The sequence below is a fragment of the Bombus impatiens genome, unplaced genomic scaffold, assembly GCF_000188095.3.
Source record: "Bombus impatiens unplaced genomic scaffold, BIMP_2.2 scf_0498, whole genome shotgun sequence".
In the NCBI taxonomy this organism is placed as follows: domain Eukaryota; kingdom Metazoa; phylum Arthropoda; class Insecta; order Hymenoptera; family Apidae; genus Bombus; species Bombus impatiens.
Window position 1 is genome coordinate 38,508 of NT_176917.1, and position 15,395 is coordinate 53,902.

The window sequence follows — 15,395 nt, forward strand, 5'->3', positions numbered from 1 at the left end:
ATACTAAGTTTTCATGAGTTTCCACAAATCGCGGTACAACCTTCTCACAAATCGCCTATGTCTTCCTTTCGGGTAAACTGTGAAGCGTTAAAGCGATCTTCGAGGGAATCGGCCGGAAGCGCTTCCTTATCGCGCTCGCGGGTTTGACATGTTTTCCGGAGTGCCACTCATTTTAGAGGATTAAGTCTAGCAGCTGATAAAACTTTCTACGGTAATAAATTTCAGCTGAAACTCTAGGTTGGCTGCAGCATCAACGATACAGCTCATGCTACGATATTCGCTCGAAATGCACCGTCATTAGACCACTGGTTGATTTAACCATCTGTAACCTTTCCTCGTTTGCTGAGAAGAATAATCGTCCTACTTGTTCCATAACGTTGATTACGAGAATTCATTTTGAAATTAAACGAGTTCGTACAATTTTTGCACGTTATTTCACTGCTTGCTGGTCTTTAATGGATGGATGAGACATTAAAAAATTTCTTGAATTTCTACTAAAAACAAAAGAAATTCCCCAGCACACATAGGTCGTTGTACATTTTGTATAATAAAATTTCTAAAGGAATTGGTATTTAAAAACCATCAAAGGAATATACCATCGCAGCTCGCTGTTATAAAAATTGCAAGTGGACAAGAAATTAACCAAATGGAATTCAATTTCATTTGTTTCTCAATTTTTTTTTGCGTAGCATTCCTTATTTCCTAGCAAACGAAATTCCTATCTGGAAATTCTTCGTACGTTTCGCCTGGTAATCTCGCAGCCTACGTTCACTCTTTCTACGACGTCAAAGAAAGCAAACGAGCAACTGGGCTTCGCTCTTTTTTCCTTCTGCGTGTTTTTGTTTTGCATATATATCCTTTGAAGTATACTCTTTCTCTTCCACCCTTTGATGTTTCCGGAATTGTTCCATATATCGTAACTTTGAACAAATATCGAACCATTGCATTCCTTCCATAATGAATTAATTCTTCTGCTTTAACACAAAAACACGCAATAAATAATTTATATACATACTCTTCCCTGTCACATAAAATCACCCTGGAACGTTTTGCTTAAACCCTTTGAATTTTGAATTACTTCATGATCGTTTATTTACCGCAATTTGTATTCTACATACTTGAGAACTATTCAAAAATGTATACGGTGGTATTGACAGATCGATCGAAATTATCATTAATCATCATTCGTATTATATCGTAAAATTTGTATACAAAACCTCTTATCTTTGCCAAAGAGAATTGACATGTTAGAGAAATTGAACTAGGTAGGGGAAGATAAAATATGATATGTCGCATTTGATTCGAATCGATGTCCCGTGGGAAATTATTTAAATATAACGAAGCCTCTCGCATTGGATGTACCCTCCCACGTCTTATCACGCCACAATATCATCCCCGTCACGAGGTATTTCCTTACAACAAACAACTAGCGAGCCGTTTCATTTGTCTTTCAGGATGTATACACATGTTTCCGATAATTAATTTCATGGCTGCTGCATACGAGCCTCAATTACATCTCTATCGCAGACCCTGTGAATATTTGCTGGATCAAAGAGAAGCTACTCTAACGCTGTTTCGAATTCCTGCTCGTTATTTCGTGTATTCAGGTTGTGTAATAACATTGCTACATGGGGCGAACACGATAAGTCACATTTTCTATCTCGTATAGGGAAACAGTTCCAAGATTTAGAAGTTGTCTTTATTGTATTCACTAAATGTACATTTTTTTCATCCCTTTCAAAATTTCAAGAAATATTGTTTATCATTGGACTGCAGATTCTTATGCGTTCATGAAAAGTTTGAAGATGCAGATGTGAAAAATATATAGTAATCTCTATACCACATAACAATTTGCTGAAACAAATTTATACTTAAATTGCACCTTTTTAATTATACCTGTGAAAATATGAATTTGCATAAATATCCGCAATATATCAAATATCCTGATATTATCTCTTTAATAGATTAATATTATAGGACAAAATACTATTAAAATATTATCATATCCCTATAAAACGACGTCATAGGATACAACTGATATGTGGTCGATATTAAACAATAGCAGCGTGTCCATTTCATGTTATTTCGCGAATCGTGTAGCGAGTATAAATCATCGATCGACAAAATCTCGAAATTCAGCGGCCTCTGCCCTTCCTGGCGAGGTATTACGTTTCCGGTGTAAAACTATTCGCAGCGTTTCCCTCCCGATCATATTTCATCCCATTCGTTTGCCACGACTCGAAAAGAGACTGCGAACGTGTAACCCTTCGCAGGCTTATTTTCCCCTAGCTATCATCCATACCAACGTTCTTGCATCGTGCGAGTTGCGAGAAATAATCTCGTCGAAATGTCAAAAATCGGTGACGCGCGAACCATTTTCTACCGCATTTTCCGAAATGTTCACTCGATATCGTGAAGCACGATGTAATAATTATTGTGGAAGTTTGATACGGTGAAATGTACAGCCAGAAAGGTGCTCGTAAATGGTGGATTTTATCACGGTCGATTGCTCGCTTGGCGGGTGTACTGCAACATTCGAGATCGTCGTTTCTTGAAAAAAATTCAAGAGCAATGGAATATTAAAACGGTACTGAGATAGAAGCAACGTCATTGTTTCATATATTTTATAGAGGGTTTTATTTTATTTTATTAGACGTTTTTGCATGTTTTATTCGTATTTGTGTTTCATTTTTATGTGTATTATAACGCAGGATTTTGAGGTTTATTGATAGAAATAATATATTAATAAAGGATTTAACGAAGCAGCTTTTCTAAAGAGAGAAGTATAGGTGAATTTTAAAAGGATATATGGTTTCTGTTGCATCGATTAAAAAAAGCTTGTCTGGTTACACATCGTCTGGTTCTACTCGTGTTCGCGTAGCTTCTCTCTGCAATATTTCGCTCCTCTTTTATATTATATTCAGCTGAATTATATTATAAATCAGTATGTAATTTCTGATTCAGTTATTGGCCCGAAAGTGTAACCAGCGAAAAATTTATTCAAATTAACGACTATTTCGATGTAACACGGTTCGAAGTAATTGTGCGGACAGATTAAAAAGTGAGACGTCTCGTGTAAACTTCCATTAAAAAATATCTTCAAGGAAACACACTTTCCATCCAACAAATTTCTGAGCCAGAGAGAAAATTGTTTCTTAAACAATCCATCGGAAATTGATGCCGTAACTCCAACAAAATAAATGATCCACTTAGCTCCGTAAATTGGAAAATATGGAAAAGTAGTGTTACAAAAATTCTTCCTAAAACTTATCTCGAGATTTATGACTATTCGTTCTAGCTTTTTACGACAAGTTTTATAGAAGAGTCATTAATTTTCTTAGAAATCGCACGCTCACCGTGTAATTGATTAATAAGATTGAGAAATATATTAAAGGTGGAGCTTTCAAGAGGTTCGATTGTTTCGTAGCTTGGTCGAATGATTTACGAATTATTTCGTAATCTCAGCGAATAATCCATATTGTTATGCAGTTGAATGAAAAGCAGGCAGACCGATCGAATTAATTATCGCGCCGTTGTTTGTCAAGGCAGTCGCTTCTGATGAACCCTTAAATTAACGAGGAAGGATCGATTAATTATAGAGAGGAAGAGACTCGAGGCGAACGATGCAGCGTCGTGGCAAACAATCGAGATTCGAGGACGCTTGCAGACCGGTCCGGTATGTCCAGGCATAAGCGTATTCACGTTAATTTTCCAAGGGCGTAACCGAACTACACGGTTTCTCCTTTGGCTCACGGACGAAACCGACATGCGCACGAACGGATCATGTCGTCACCATAGAAACGTTGTGAATCTTAAGGCTTGCAGCCTGCAGCCTATTAAATGCTTTTATTTATAACTTTCATGATACGTGCAATCCGTTATCGCGCTTGGCCAATCTATTTCCCGTGAATTGCAAATTGCTGCGACTTATGTTACCTATCGGATGTTCCGGATGAAGGTGGAGAACCCGTTCGTGACCTGAAAATTCTGTGACTTTCCTGTAGTACTCAACTATGAAGAACAGCAATATAACTGAAAACCTTAAAATAAAGCTTTTTCGTATATTTGAATAATCGTAACATTGAAAGTAAATGTGAACTAATTGTAATTCACCCTTTCTGGATGTGAGTTTATAGTATTATTTCGTTCCACTAATAATAGCTCTATTAAACACTCAAAAGTGGAAAAACTTACGTTTGAAATTTTAAGCTTAAAGTGTGAATATCTATTGTGATAATATGCCAATTTCGATGTAGATTTAATTTCAAAATGTTTTGTATAAGATGTATAAAATAACAAGCATTCAGATAGTGTTCTATAAGTCACTACATGTACCTATATGTATAATATAGCTACTGTGTTTATTTCTTCGCTTTTTCTTTAGTTCTTTTCGCGAATTTAATGAATACGGATATTTTATCTAAATACTTCAGGCTCTGTAATAGTTATTTCCTATAACAAAAATTTAGTTTCAGTAATATTGGCAAAGACAGGACAGCTTTTTCAGAGAGTTTATTCAGTTTTGATATATGATCGCATGATCGAACCAATCTGGTTGTAACTTGCCTTTTCTCCTTTGGAAATCTTTCGTTTACGATTGCTCTATACGTTTCCCTGTACATATGCAGCTTACGCATAAATTCTACGCAAGGACCATAAAAATCACGAATCATATAAATTACACGACTAGATGGAATTCCAATAACTCACTCTGCAAATAGCGCTAGCTCGAAATAAACAAGCTTACTGTAACATTCGGTCGAATCCATTGGACTCAAGAACAAATAAGGAATATACATCATTCTTCGAAGTTCGTTCGATTTAATCAGTGCTGCTTTTCCCTAATTCTCATTTATTTATTATTCTTCCTTCCACTTTCTCAGTTTCAGAAAAACGTTTATAGAACGTTTTATACTTTTCAATCATTTTATATCTTTCCTCGATCTGAGGGAACTTATCAGTGAAAAACACAATTGATCATAACCGATACGAACAAGAAACGATACAGCCATAATAAAAAAAAAGCAATAACCAATACATCAAGATCCATTAAAATACTGAAAACCACGAGATTTCCGCCGCAATCCGACCTCGGAAAATCGGGCTGACTTCGAGATACGGTTTCACATTTCGCGTTAGAGTCACCGTAAAACGTGGCGGATTTCGCTATCAACGTTCCCTCCGCCGAATCACAACCGCCACTAGAATTCGATTTCGTCGATGGTATCGCATCGTACAATGGCCATGCCCGAAATCGATACGAGGCTACGCGTGTTTCCATGGAACTTTTCTCGAGGCGCAAAGTGTTAAGCATGCTCGAGACTTTAATCTAAAATTTAGGATGCCAAAGGAGCGTGTAAACGTCCGGGTTCGCGCTCTCTCGACGGGTTTGCTGTAAACAGACCGCCTAACGCAGTAAACTGTGTCGAAATTAGGAAAGTTTCCGGGCTAAAACACAGGCAGATTTCGGTAGAAGAGAAAATTGACCGCGTTCGAATGAGAACCTGTCGATGAAGCGTCACTCTGTTAGTCGCCTGAATCCGCGATGCGACATATTAGCCAACCGATTATTTGGTTTCGCTCTACTAAACGGAGTAAACTATAAAACGAACAGTGTAGTCAGTTTGTTTGATTGGGATAATGGTGGTAGTTTGCTGGAACAATAGCAGCACCCGTGTTTAATGACGAAACGCCGGGGTTGGATGTTGATAAATGAGTCGGCGATTTGCTGGAATAATTGTTTTGGGTCTTTGAAGGCTGTTGTGGATTTAGAAACATATTGGGTGTTTAACTTTAATTTTGGGTTAATTTTAGGTAAAATGTTTATTGTGAGCGGCGAAGAATATTTGTGAATATGTATAGGAAGATTGGGGTGTATGAAGTGATACAGAGATCATTTTAATAATATCTTAGATATTTTAATAATTTCCCTATTTAGAAGACAGTCGTAGAGTCGTTAAAATCAATGCAGAGTATTTATAGCAAACTATCAAATATATTATCTTTCGTTCCAATTATCCGTGACTGTAAAATTTTATTTACTCAAATTTATCTTAGTGATCTTAAGAACTTTTATCATAAATTTTATGAGATCTGGGATATTATCATAGAGAGGCAAACGAAGATTTAAGAGATGTAATTACTAATGAAACGCTAGAATTAAAAACTCCAATATATCGATGGTAAAAAGAAGTCAAGTTTTAAATTCAACGACCTCTAACCTTGAATTTCATGTTAAAATCATTTCAGCACAGGATTATTATTTTTTTTTTTTTTTTTTTTTAATTGCATCGAAATTAAATTTTCCATCAGAAGAGTAAAAAGTCCGCTAATTTAAAGCGTTGAAAGCGAGTAACAACGTTTCTAGAGCGAATTACAATGATGCCGCGTGACTGCTCAGCAGTTCATTAAGAATATGCCACAGGCTATGTTAACAAGCAGGTAATTACGTGGAAACGGTTCAACTTCATTTCGACCGAAACCCTTCTGAACAGTGCCTCAACTCTGGCTTCTCTAATTTTTATTAAATTTCGACTTCGATGTTATGCATTTCGTTTGGGTGGCTGAGATTTCCGAATTAAATCGCCACGAAATATCCATCATGTAAATATCGACGGGTGCACCGTGAATTTCCGGATATCGAATTAGTCCAATATTTGCGTATCATTTCGCTCGTGGATCGAATAAAACTTTGCAAAATATTTCGCCCGATATTAAATACACGCCGTCAGATTTTCATAGCAAATACAAGGAATATTACGTTGTTCCCGGGTAGTCGAAAGTTTTTTTAAGTTTACGGATTCGTCTTAAATTCTGATGTAATAAATCTACTTTCCGGTTTGTAATAACTTACAAACATCCTGAAATTGGAACTCGTTCCTCATTTTTATTCCGTCACGGTATTCGGATTTTTATATCTCGATTTTGCTCTCGTTTTAGCAGAGGAAACGATTTCTCGTGATTTTAGAAAAACTTGAGCATAGGATCGCGGCTAAAGGTCCAAATTTCCAAAATTGGATAAATATTACAAACGATATATAGAACCTGTACTTATTTAGCAAATGTTTTTCCATGATAATTACAATCAAGATTTCCATAGAAAGTCCAATATCCATCATAATCGCGATTTCGCAGTGAGACTATTTGGACGAAACGATCGGCTCTATTAGAACGAGTATAATGATAAGCAACCAGTATACACGGTTCAATTAGCAAAATCCATGAATCATAGGCTATATCGGGTCAATGCAGAGAGAGAGAGAGAGAGAGAGAGAGAAAGAGAAAGAGAGAGATCGATCGAGGCTTGGAATATTGCGAGAAATTACATAGACCGTCGCGCTCTTTGTTGAAGCTCGCGTTTTTTTTATTTTCTCCATCGCTTGCAAATATCGACAGCTCGATGGAAAAAAGAAAAAAAGAGCAGAGTGGAGGGATTCAAGATAGAAAATACTTCGTTCGCCTTGGTACAAGGCGAATTTCTTCTCGCGATTTCTTTGCTTTGCGTCGTGACTACGGTAAAGCAAAACATTTTTACGATATAACGTAACATTCTATGTTTGAATTCTTTAATCTTTGCTTTCGACATGAAAATTGACCGTAATCGCGTGCACGATTGAATCTATTAATGCGTCCCGTCCGTGTTGGTTGGCAATATGTTACCTATAATTACGTGATTATTATGTTAGAGTATTTCATTATTGGAGCGGACTATTAATAAAGCGAAATTCCACGTTTGTCAAGAGTACATAATGGAATAAACAAAGCGTGGAGCAATTATGCGTAATTACTGCTATTCATTAAATTTGACTCATCACTTATCTGCATATCGATCCTTCGAAAACGAGATAGAAAAAATTAATTAGAGAATATCTACATATGTGTTCGTCATAAATTAGTCGATAAGATCATCTTAGAATAACAGAAATAATATTTCTCCAATTCTATAAGATTAAATGAATCACTGAATGAAGGAACCATTCGCGTTATTCTGTGATAGTCGTGGGATTTTAGAGTATTGAAATTTTACAAGTCATTAATAAAGTTGCAAGTTGCAGTAAGTCACTAATAGATTTACAAGTTACAGTATTAATGAATTCTCTTGCAGAACTGTAACAAGTTTCGTACCTATTCGCCTATATCTATTTGATGTGAAACTCTTCAGAAACAATTCGCTCATTACTTAACTAAATTTCTTACTCAGTAATTAGTAAATAATAATTTCGTAAGACAATCGTAATCACGTATGAGCTTAAACTTCGTCCGAATTCTCCATACGTCGTGAATAGATCAGGAAAGAATGTATCCCCTTATTTTATAAAAATGTCAACTCTTCGTTTAAAATTCATTAACGAACGTTAATCAAAGCCGAGCAAGGGGAAAGCAATCAATAATTTCCTTTAGTTTGTCGAGCAATCGTCCGAGAGCTAATATTCCGGAACTAATAATAGCCTTTCGTCTCGCGATCGTTTAACAAACCTAATAACGGCTGAATCTGCGTCCGCTGCAAACAATACGTCCAGTTGAAACCATAACTAATCTCGATCCACAGATTCCTATAATCTAAAATCCATGGTAAATTAGTATCGCGTAGTTGTACACGCGGTAAGAAGCAAAGTATGTACCTATATAATAGTATAGTATAGTACGCCAAGCGGATAAACATCGAAAGAGGAAAGCAGCGTGCAACGCGTGCTCTCGAATGGTAGACGAGCAAGCAGCGTGAAGTGCGGGCTCGTGAATGTGCAGAGCATAAACGTTCCGCTGCGGGCGATCCCGGTATTAAAATCACTCTAAATTGCTGCTCGAGGCTCCCGGATGCAGGCCTCGTGTCCACTAGGCGTTTTATCCTAACGTTTTGCCAGCGTTGCAGTTAATTTCCACGTAGGGTCGAGTGACATACTGATATTGTTGTGTATATTTGCTAGTTTAAAGTGGTTTGCAGCTCTACAGAGTGCCTTAGCGAGGCATAGTCATTTTCATAAGTATCGAGGTACATGCTGGTCTCGTATGAAATTTAATAATCCATTTACAGTGGCTAGAGAAAGTATCGTCACATATCCTTATTTTTCAATAAACCGTTTTTCTTATCAGACTCATTTCATTTGCATAGTGTCGAATTTCTGTAATCGTATGAAACTACTACGTATAATGTAATACTTAGACATAATTAATTAATATGTAACTACTATAATAAATGCGATAGTATTTCAATACATTTTGTAGCCGCTATAGGTTGCTAGGAAAATCGTTGGTTAATCAGACTTTTTAGATTCGTGTAAAATAACATAATATTGTTGTCAGAAACTGTCTGCGATTATTAGACAAAAAATACTACACGGTTTAGTTAAAATTTACCATCTACCATTTTATCATTTTTTAAGAAGTGTGTCTTACCTTACCATCTTTCAGACATCTACTTTTTTCTTCTACGTATGGTAATTTGTTGCGAGTGTTTATAGCGAAATACTGATTGTCGAATGTAAAATGTATAACAAAGAATATACTGGAGTACGAGAGAAGAATAAATTGTCTGAGCTAAGGTTTTAGGTGATCAAGGCGGTATGTACATAGCGCCGTTTTCACACGTCTGTATGTCTTATGTGAGAACGTTGCGTAGGTTGTCTGAATTGAATACAAGTGGTTGTAAAATACGGAAAAACAGAACGTGTGAGTGTAAGTATATATTACGTAAGATCCATGCAAGAGACAGCAGTTGGTAGCATCGGGAGACGAGAGACCCTTTGTGCTGTTGAATCGTATTGTAAAAGATTTTCATATATCTGTATTTTTATTTCTGCATTAACTAGAAAAAAATAGAATAGTACGAGATTTTATACATTTGTGTAGAATCCACATGCAGTTTCATCGTGGACAGAAAATAGAATGTACGTGGCGTTGATGAAACGACTCGAGAGGGATGAAATCGTAGGGGGATTCAAATCCTATTATCGGTTGAACGAATGAAATTTAAGATTGATTTACACGAGGGATGCCGTGTCAGTATGATCGCAGTCCGATTAAGTATTGGCTGATTTTTTTCGAATAAATTCGATGCCTCGCGACCGGTATCGCGATATGATTTTATCGATGCTACTCGTTGTATCTGAGAGATTTAGATTAGTGTGTGTTTCGCGCAAAATTAGTCGTTTATCAAGGCTTTGATAGAAATTAGAGACTGTATTTGGTGGTTTGCACGGACCATGTCAGGCATCACTTCACATTTCATACGTAATTAAGTTCGCGATCGAAGTAAATCGAATTCTGGTTTAATATAAGCGTAGATATTATTTTCGTTCGAGAAACTAACTAAATGGCAAATAATGAAGAAAAATGAACTTTCAAGGAAGTTTCTAAATTGAATTAAGTAACTAATTTTTATACTTTTTAAATATTATTCCTACCTTTCGATATCTTATAACTGTTTCTTAGAATAGATAGATCGAATATTCTTTCTATTTCTCCGTTCGCTCAGCAAATTTTCTTGGAAGGCTTAATTCCTTATAAAAGACTTAGCCTCTTTTCTCTTATAACGACCAAATAATACAAATCCTGTTTTTACGATAGCCAAAAGATTTAACTCTTTTCCTTTTCCAATGTGCTGATAACACAAATCTCATACACTAAATACTTATAGAGAGACCTCACATCTTTTACAAACATTGACTAAATCAAAATCACCTCGGTCAGCGAAAAATAATTTTCTTTTTGGCAATAATTTCTTATACTTTTAACAAACAATGACCAAACCAAAACCGTTTCAATTGGCGAAAAATAATTTCCTCTTCGGCAAGAATATAATGTGGCAAAACAAATTATCAAACGACAAAGGGTTCGTCTCACCGGATCAATCGATAATCTGCCTTCGCGGCAATCCACTACAGAAAAGTGCATCGTGACAGATTTCTGCACGCTCCGGATTACGTTTCTCGGCGTTATCGACAAATGAAACGAGCGGAAAAGCGAACGTTTGGTCGCCGTCCAAAAATCGTGGTTCTATTCGTTTTCGTGCAACATGACATCGTAGTTTCTCGTTCGTGGATGAATGAGTAAATTTACTTTAAGGTGGATTTCTATGAGGAACACCTGGAACATCGACAACAATCGTCCCTCGAATGGCAATTCGATGAACCGACTCTCTGATAAATTGGACTGTTAACAGGAGAATGCTGATCATGCGCATCAGTCGCCGAAACGCGATTCTCAGAAGTTGGTGACTCGATTTCCGATCAGTCGGTGATACTTTAGGTTCTTGAACGCTTCTACTCGTTCATGAATGGCTCTAATGAACAGGTGCACTTCCGCTCGAAAATCTTACAGTAGATATTAATATTATATAAAAGCGAAATACAAGCGAATAGCAAAATAATAGCGGAAACTATGTACAAAGTAAAAAATAGCTAAGGGTTAGTTAAAAAGTTAAAGAAAGTGAAGTTAAAAAAAGTTTAACACTGTATGCGATAAAGAAGCTAGTTGATGTGTTAACAATTTTATTAAAGTCTGTCTTTGTATTTAAAGTTCTTAGTCTACGTTAAAAATTGAAACTTTATTAAAAATAAATGCGAAGAGTTTTTAACGGGAGTGCACTGCTTAATATAATAAAAATATTTATCTTTAGCTCTCTATAACTGGATATTTCTTTGCTTATTGAGGAAGAAATTATGATTGATTATTACTAGAGACATTATAGGAGAACTATGTATATGATAAAACAGAATATATAGATATAGCCGTTAATCCATTTTAGTTTCGTTACAGTTGATTCACAGAGGCGAACGGGGCCAAAGCGATTTGCCGTGGATGCGCGATGTCGATGATCCAATTGAGGGTTAGCACCTCTTAAAGACAACTGACCGTTCGGCCGATGTCGTGAACGATTTCGATCGATGACCAGAGTGATCGCGATAACAGCTTTTGGCCCCATTGCCACCAGGCGAATTTATTGGTCCGACCAGGTTCTCTAGTTTCCTAACGATATTAGCGAACCTGTTCACAAGCGAAAACTGACATTCAATAAAATTTGTTCGACACAAACTTTTATTATTTATCAAATCTTCCTACGCTATTAGAGGCGTGACTTTCTTAGATTTAGTAAATTGCTTTCCTTTGATGAAGGTACTAATAACTCGAAGGAATTGTTCGAAGGAAGATAGTATTAATTTGAACAAGTTGTACCATATGTTAAACATAGTATTCTAACACGGAATTTCGTTTACTATAAGAGATAAATAAAAATTTGTCAAGTTAAAAAATCAGAAGATCATGAAACTTTAGTTGGAAATGGAATAATTTTACGAAAAGTAACCGCGTATTTTTAAGTATATTTTCAAAAATAAAGAATTTGATACCTGTCATTTTGTAATCACATTTCAAAAAATTCTTTTAATTCTGAATATCGCCAGTTTAAAGCATCGAAAGTTAATTTTAATATGAATGAAAGCACAGTACACCATGCAGCGGAGATGAAACTTGGCCCAGTCTTCCTTGCTGATTAAGTTTCATTCAGTACGCGTCAGTTTTCGTTAATTTCAATATCAATATCTTATCAAAGAGTGACGTCTTCATCATCGGACACGGCTAGCGGAAACGTATTTCCGCGCTGCGGCTAATTTATATTCCTCTTATATGTAACTGACTAATTAACTGACTGCCTATTATTACAGGAGCCACAATATCGCTACCACGAAACCTAAATCTGTCTATTTAGGGCTTCGTGAACCAATTAAATTACATTATTATTGATGATCCTGCATCTTCGAATCATTGCGGTTCAAAATTTTAACATTTGCTTATACGAGTTCCTTGATAATCGTTATTTATATCAAGTTATTACAAACGTAATGCCTTTATATCCTGACGTTTGAAAGTATTAAAAAGTGTCGCTTTTTATCTTATTATGAGTTCTCATAAAATAATGAAATGTTCGGACAAATATTGAAGAGAATTAAACAGAAATATTCGAAATTCTTCAATAAAATGGGGTTCTTTTTTTTAATGAGGCAATGTTAAACCTCATATATTCAAGAAATGTTGAACCTTGGCTGAGATGGTTGCCTCTATCTATCTTATTCATTAAACATGTTAAGTAGCTTTTCTGTCATACAAAGCATCAAGTTGACTGATATTTCTTCATATTTTTAACGATTACTTTTCTCAGTTTTTAAGCAAATAATAACTCTCCTAAGGCATTTGAGCGGCAGTGTAGTCATACTCTGTTAAACTTTACAAATTTTCTCTGTGAATGATACAAAATGGCCCATTTGTAGCTATCGATTCACAGTAAAAATCGAAGGACGTGGAGAGTCCTAAAACGTAGGAATGACGAGGATCGTAAGGTCTTGAATAAAGAGCTCTCGAGTCACTCGAAGCACTTCAAGCCAAGTATTCTCTCAGTAATTAAATCAAAAATGTAAAGTCGAACTGCGACTGATCTCTGTGGTCGCCGAAAAAATTGGCGAGACGTAATTTTGCGTTAAGTAGAACCACGTGGAACCGATAGAAACCAAATCACTTTTGTATCTTCAAATTTTTCGTAAATGCATAAAAATTCGCGGTCTACCAATAAATAATCTGCTTGTTTCAAGTTTAGCAAAAATTGGCCCGCTACGTAATTACTTATAATTGATACGACAGCGTAGGTACGTTGACATTGAAAATAAATTTTTGAATAATAAAAATATTCAATAATAAAATAACAATGTTTGAATACCACTGAAATAAGATATAAAAATGGATAGAGCTTGAATTTTCTTCTGGATTTGTATAGATTTTTCGAGTTAATTAAATGTATTCGTATTTTCATAAAGAAATCGCATCGTAAAGGCAATATAAACGAAATTTAACTCTGATTTATGAGAAAATTGCTTATTAAATTATTGGAAATTTTCATAAAACAGATCATACGAAATAATTGTTAAATCTAATTATTTATTTTGTAATATCTTCTCTCTGTAACGATTATAGGATGGAAGTTCGAAGTTGAAACAAATAAAAGCTGGGAGCAATTTACCTTGGTGAAACATACTGAATCAGTTTCACCAAGTAATCGAGAATGAAAGTGAACGAATATCTACGTACATATTTATGAGAATTAAACTTTGTATTCTCGTTACCTGCCAGTTGATTATAAAAATAACACGAGACATCAAATTTCACGATTTAAACAACGTAACGCGCACTGGCGATAATCGCATCTATGCAAATGCAATTTTATAAATAGAAGGCACAAATAGCATGCAAATGACACACACGAACTACAATATTATACCGCGGAACGTTGAATGATGTCACGCGTACATGTTCGGTAACGTACGATAACTTCCTAAACGCGGAAATTTCGCTGAATAATATTCTGATTTATTATTACGCTGAAATCGTAACATAGAAGATCCATCGGGGCTATAAATGAAGAACAAAGATGTGTGGACCATAAATATAGAAATTATACATAAACACTATAAAATATTTAATAGAAAGGCGTTCGATTTAAAAGAAACAATTCATTAAAATCACTGTTCTTAAAACGATATAACATACCAGAGACAATCTTCCTTAAAGAGAGAATCATATTTTTCCTTAATATGAGTTAGAAGTGGGAGATTCTGAGAGGAACAAATAGCAGGAGAAAAATATTATTCATGAAATTCCATGCTATGTTAGCATGTCCTTTTTCGCACTACTCGGAAGACGTTTCGGAAAAGATGAACCGGAAGGATGGAATTTTCTTTTTTCACCATTTTTCTCTCTCTAAATGTCACATGCCTTGCAGTCGGAAGAGTTTAATGTCACCTTTAAAAAAAACGCAGTCCCTGTTTGACTTTTACGAGCAATAAGCAACTTTACGCAAACGCATAAATATTTCAGTATCCCGTGCTTGAGCGCGTGTTTTCTTTTTCCGGTTGTACGGCGAACGTCGGAGCTGCAATTAATTCTTTTGCGAAGAATTTTCTCGTTCGACGTCCTAGGAAATACAGACGATGAGGATTGATCGAACCTGTTGAGATGGAAGTATGGTAATTGGATTGAACTTTACAAAACATATATTTAAATACATTTTGTTTGACGATGTTTTATCTGAAATTAAAATATTTGACATTGACAGTTGTCTTACTTAGGGTCTAGAAATTATGATAATGTAAGTGAAACACTTTTGAGAGAGAAATAACTTAAAGTTGACATTCTACAGAAACTCACTTAAAAGCAACGATTAAAATATAAAATGTAAATGATAGAATAACAGAGTTAAAAAAAGATATGTATAAAGGAATTATACTTCTAATTACATTTTTGTCTTGGAACTTTCTCTTTTATTTTATGATTCCTATTTGCAAGATTTATAGCAAACATCACGACACTCAGGAAAACACATACTACGTGGTAGCTATTTCTCTTATCGTCGT

General features: G+C 35.5%; 1 protein-coding gene across 1 annotated transcript in view; it reads left to right on the forward strand.

Annotated features, from left to right (window-relative positions):
- LOC100745626 (small conductance calcium-activated potassium channel protein-like) overlaps positions 1 to 15,395 on the forward strand; it is a gene marked incomplete at its 5' end in the record, with an annotated part of 64,896 nt that overhangs the window by 12,915 nt on the left and 36,586 nt on the right. The gene's annotated exons all lie outside the window — the stretch shown is intronic.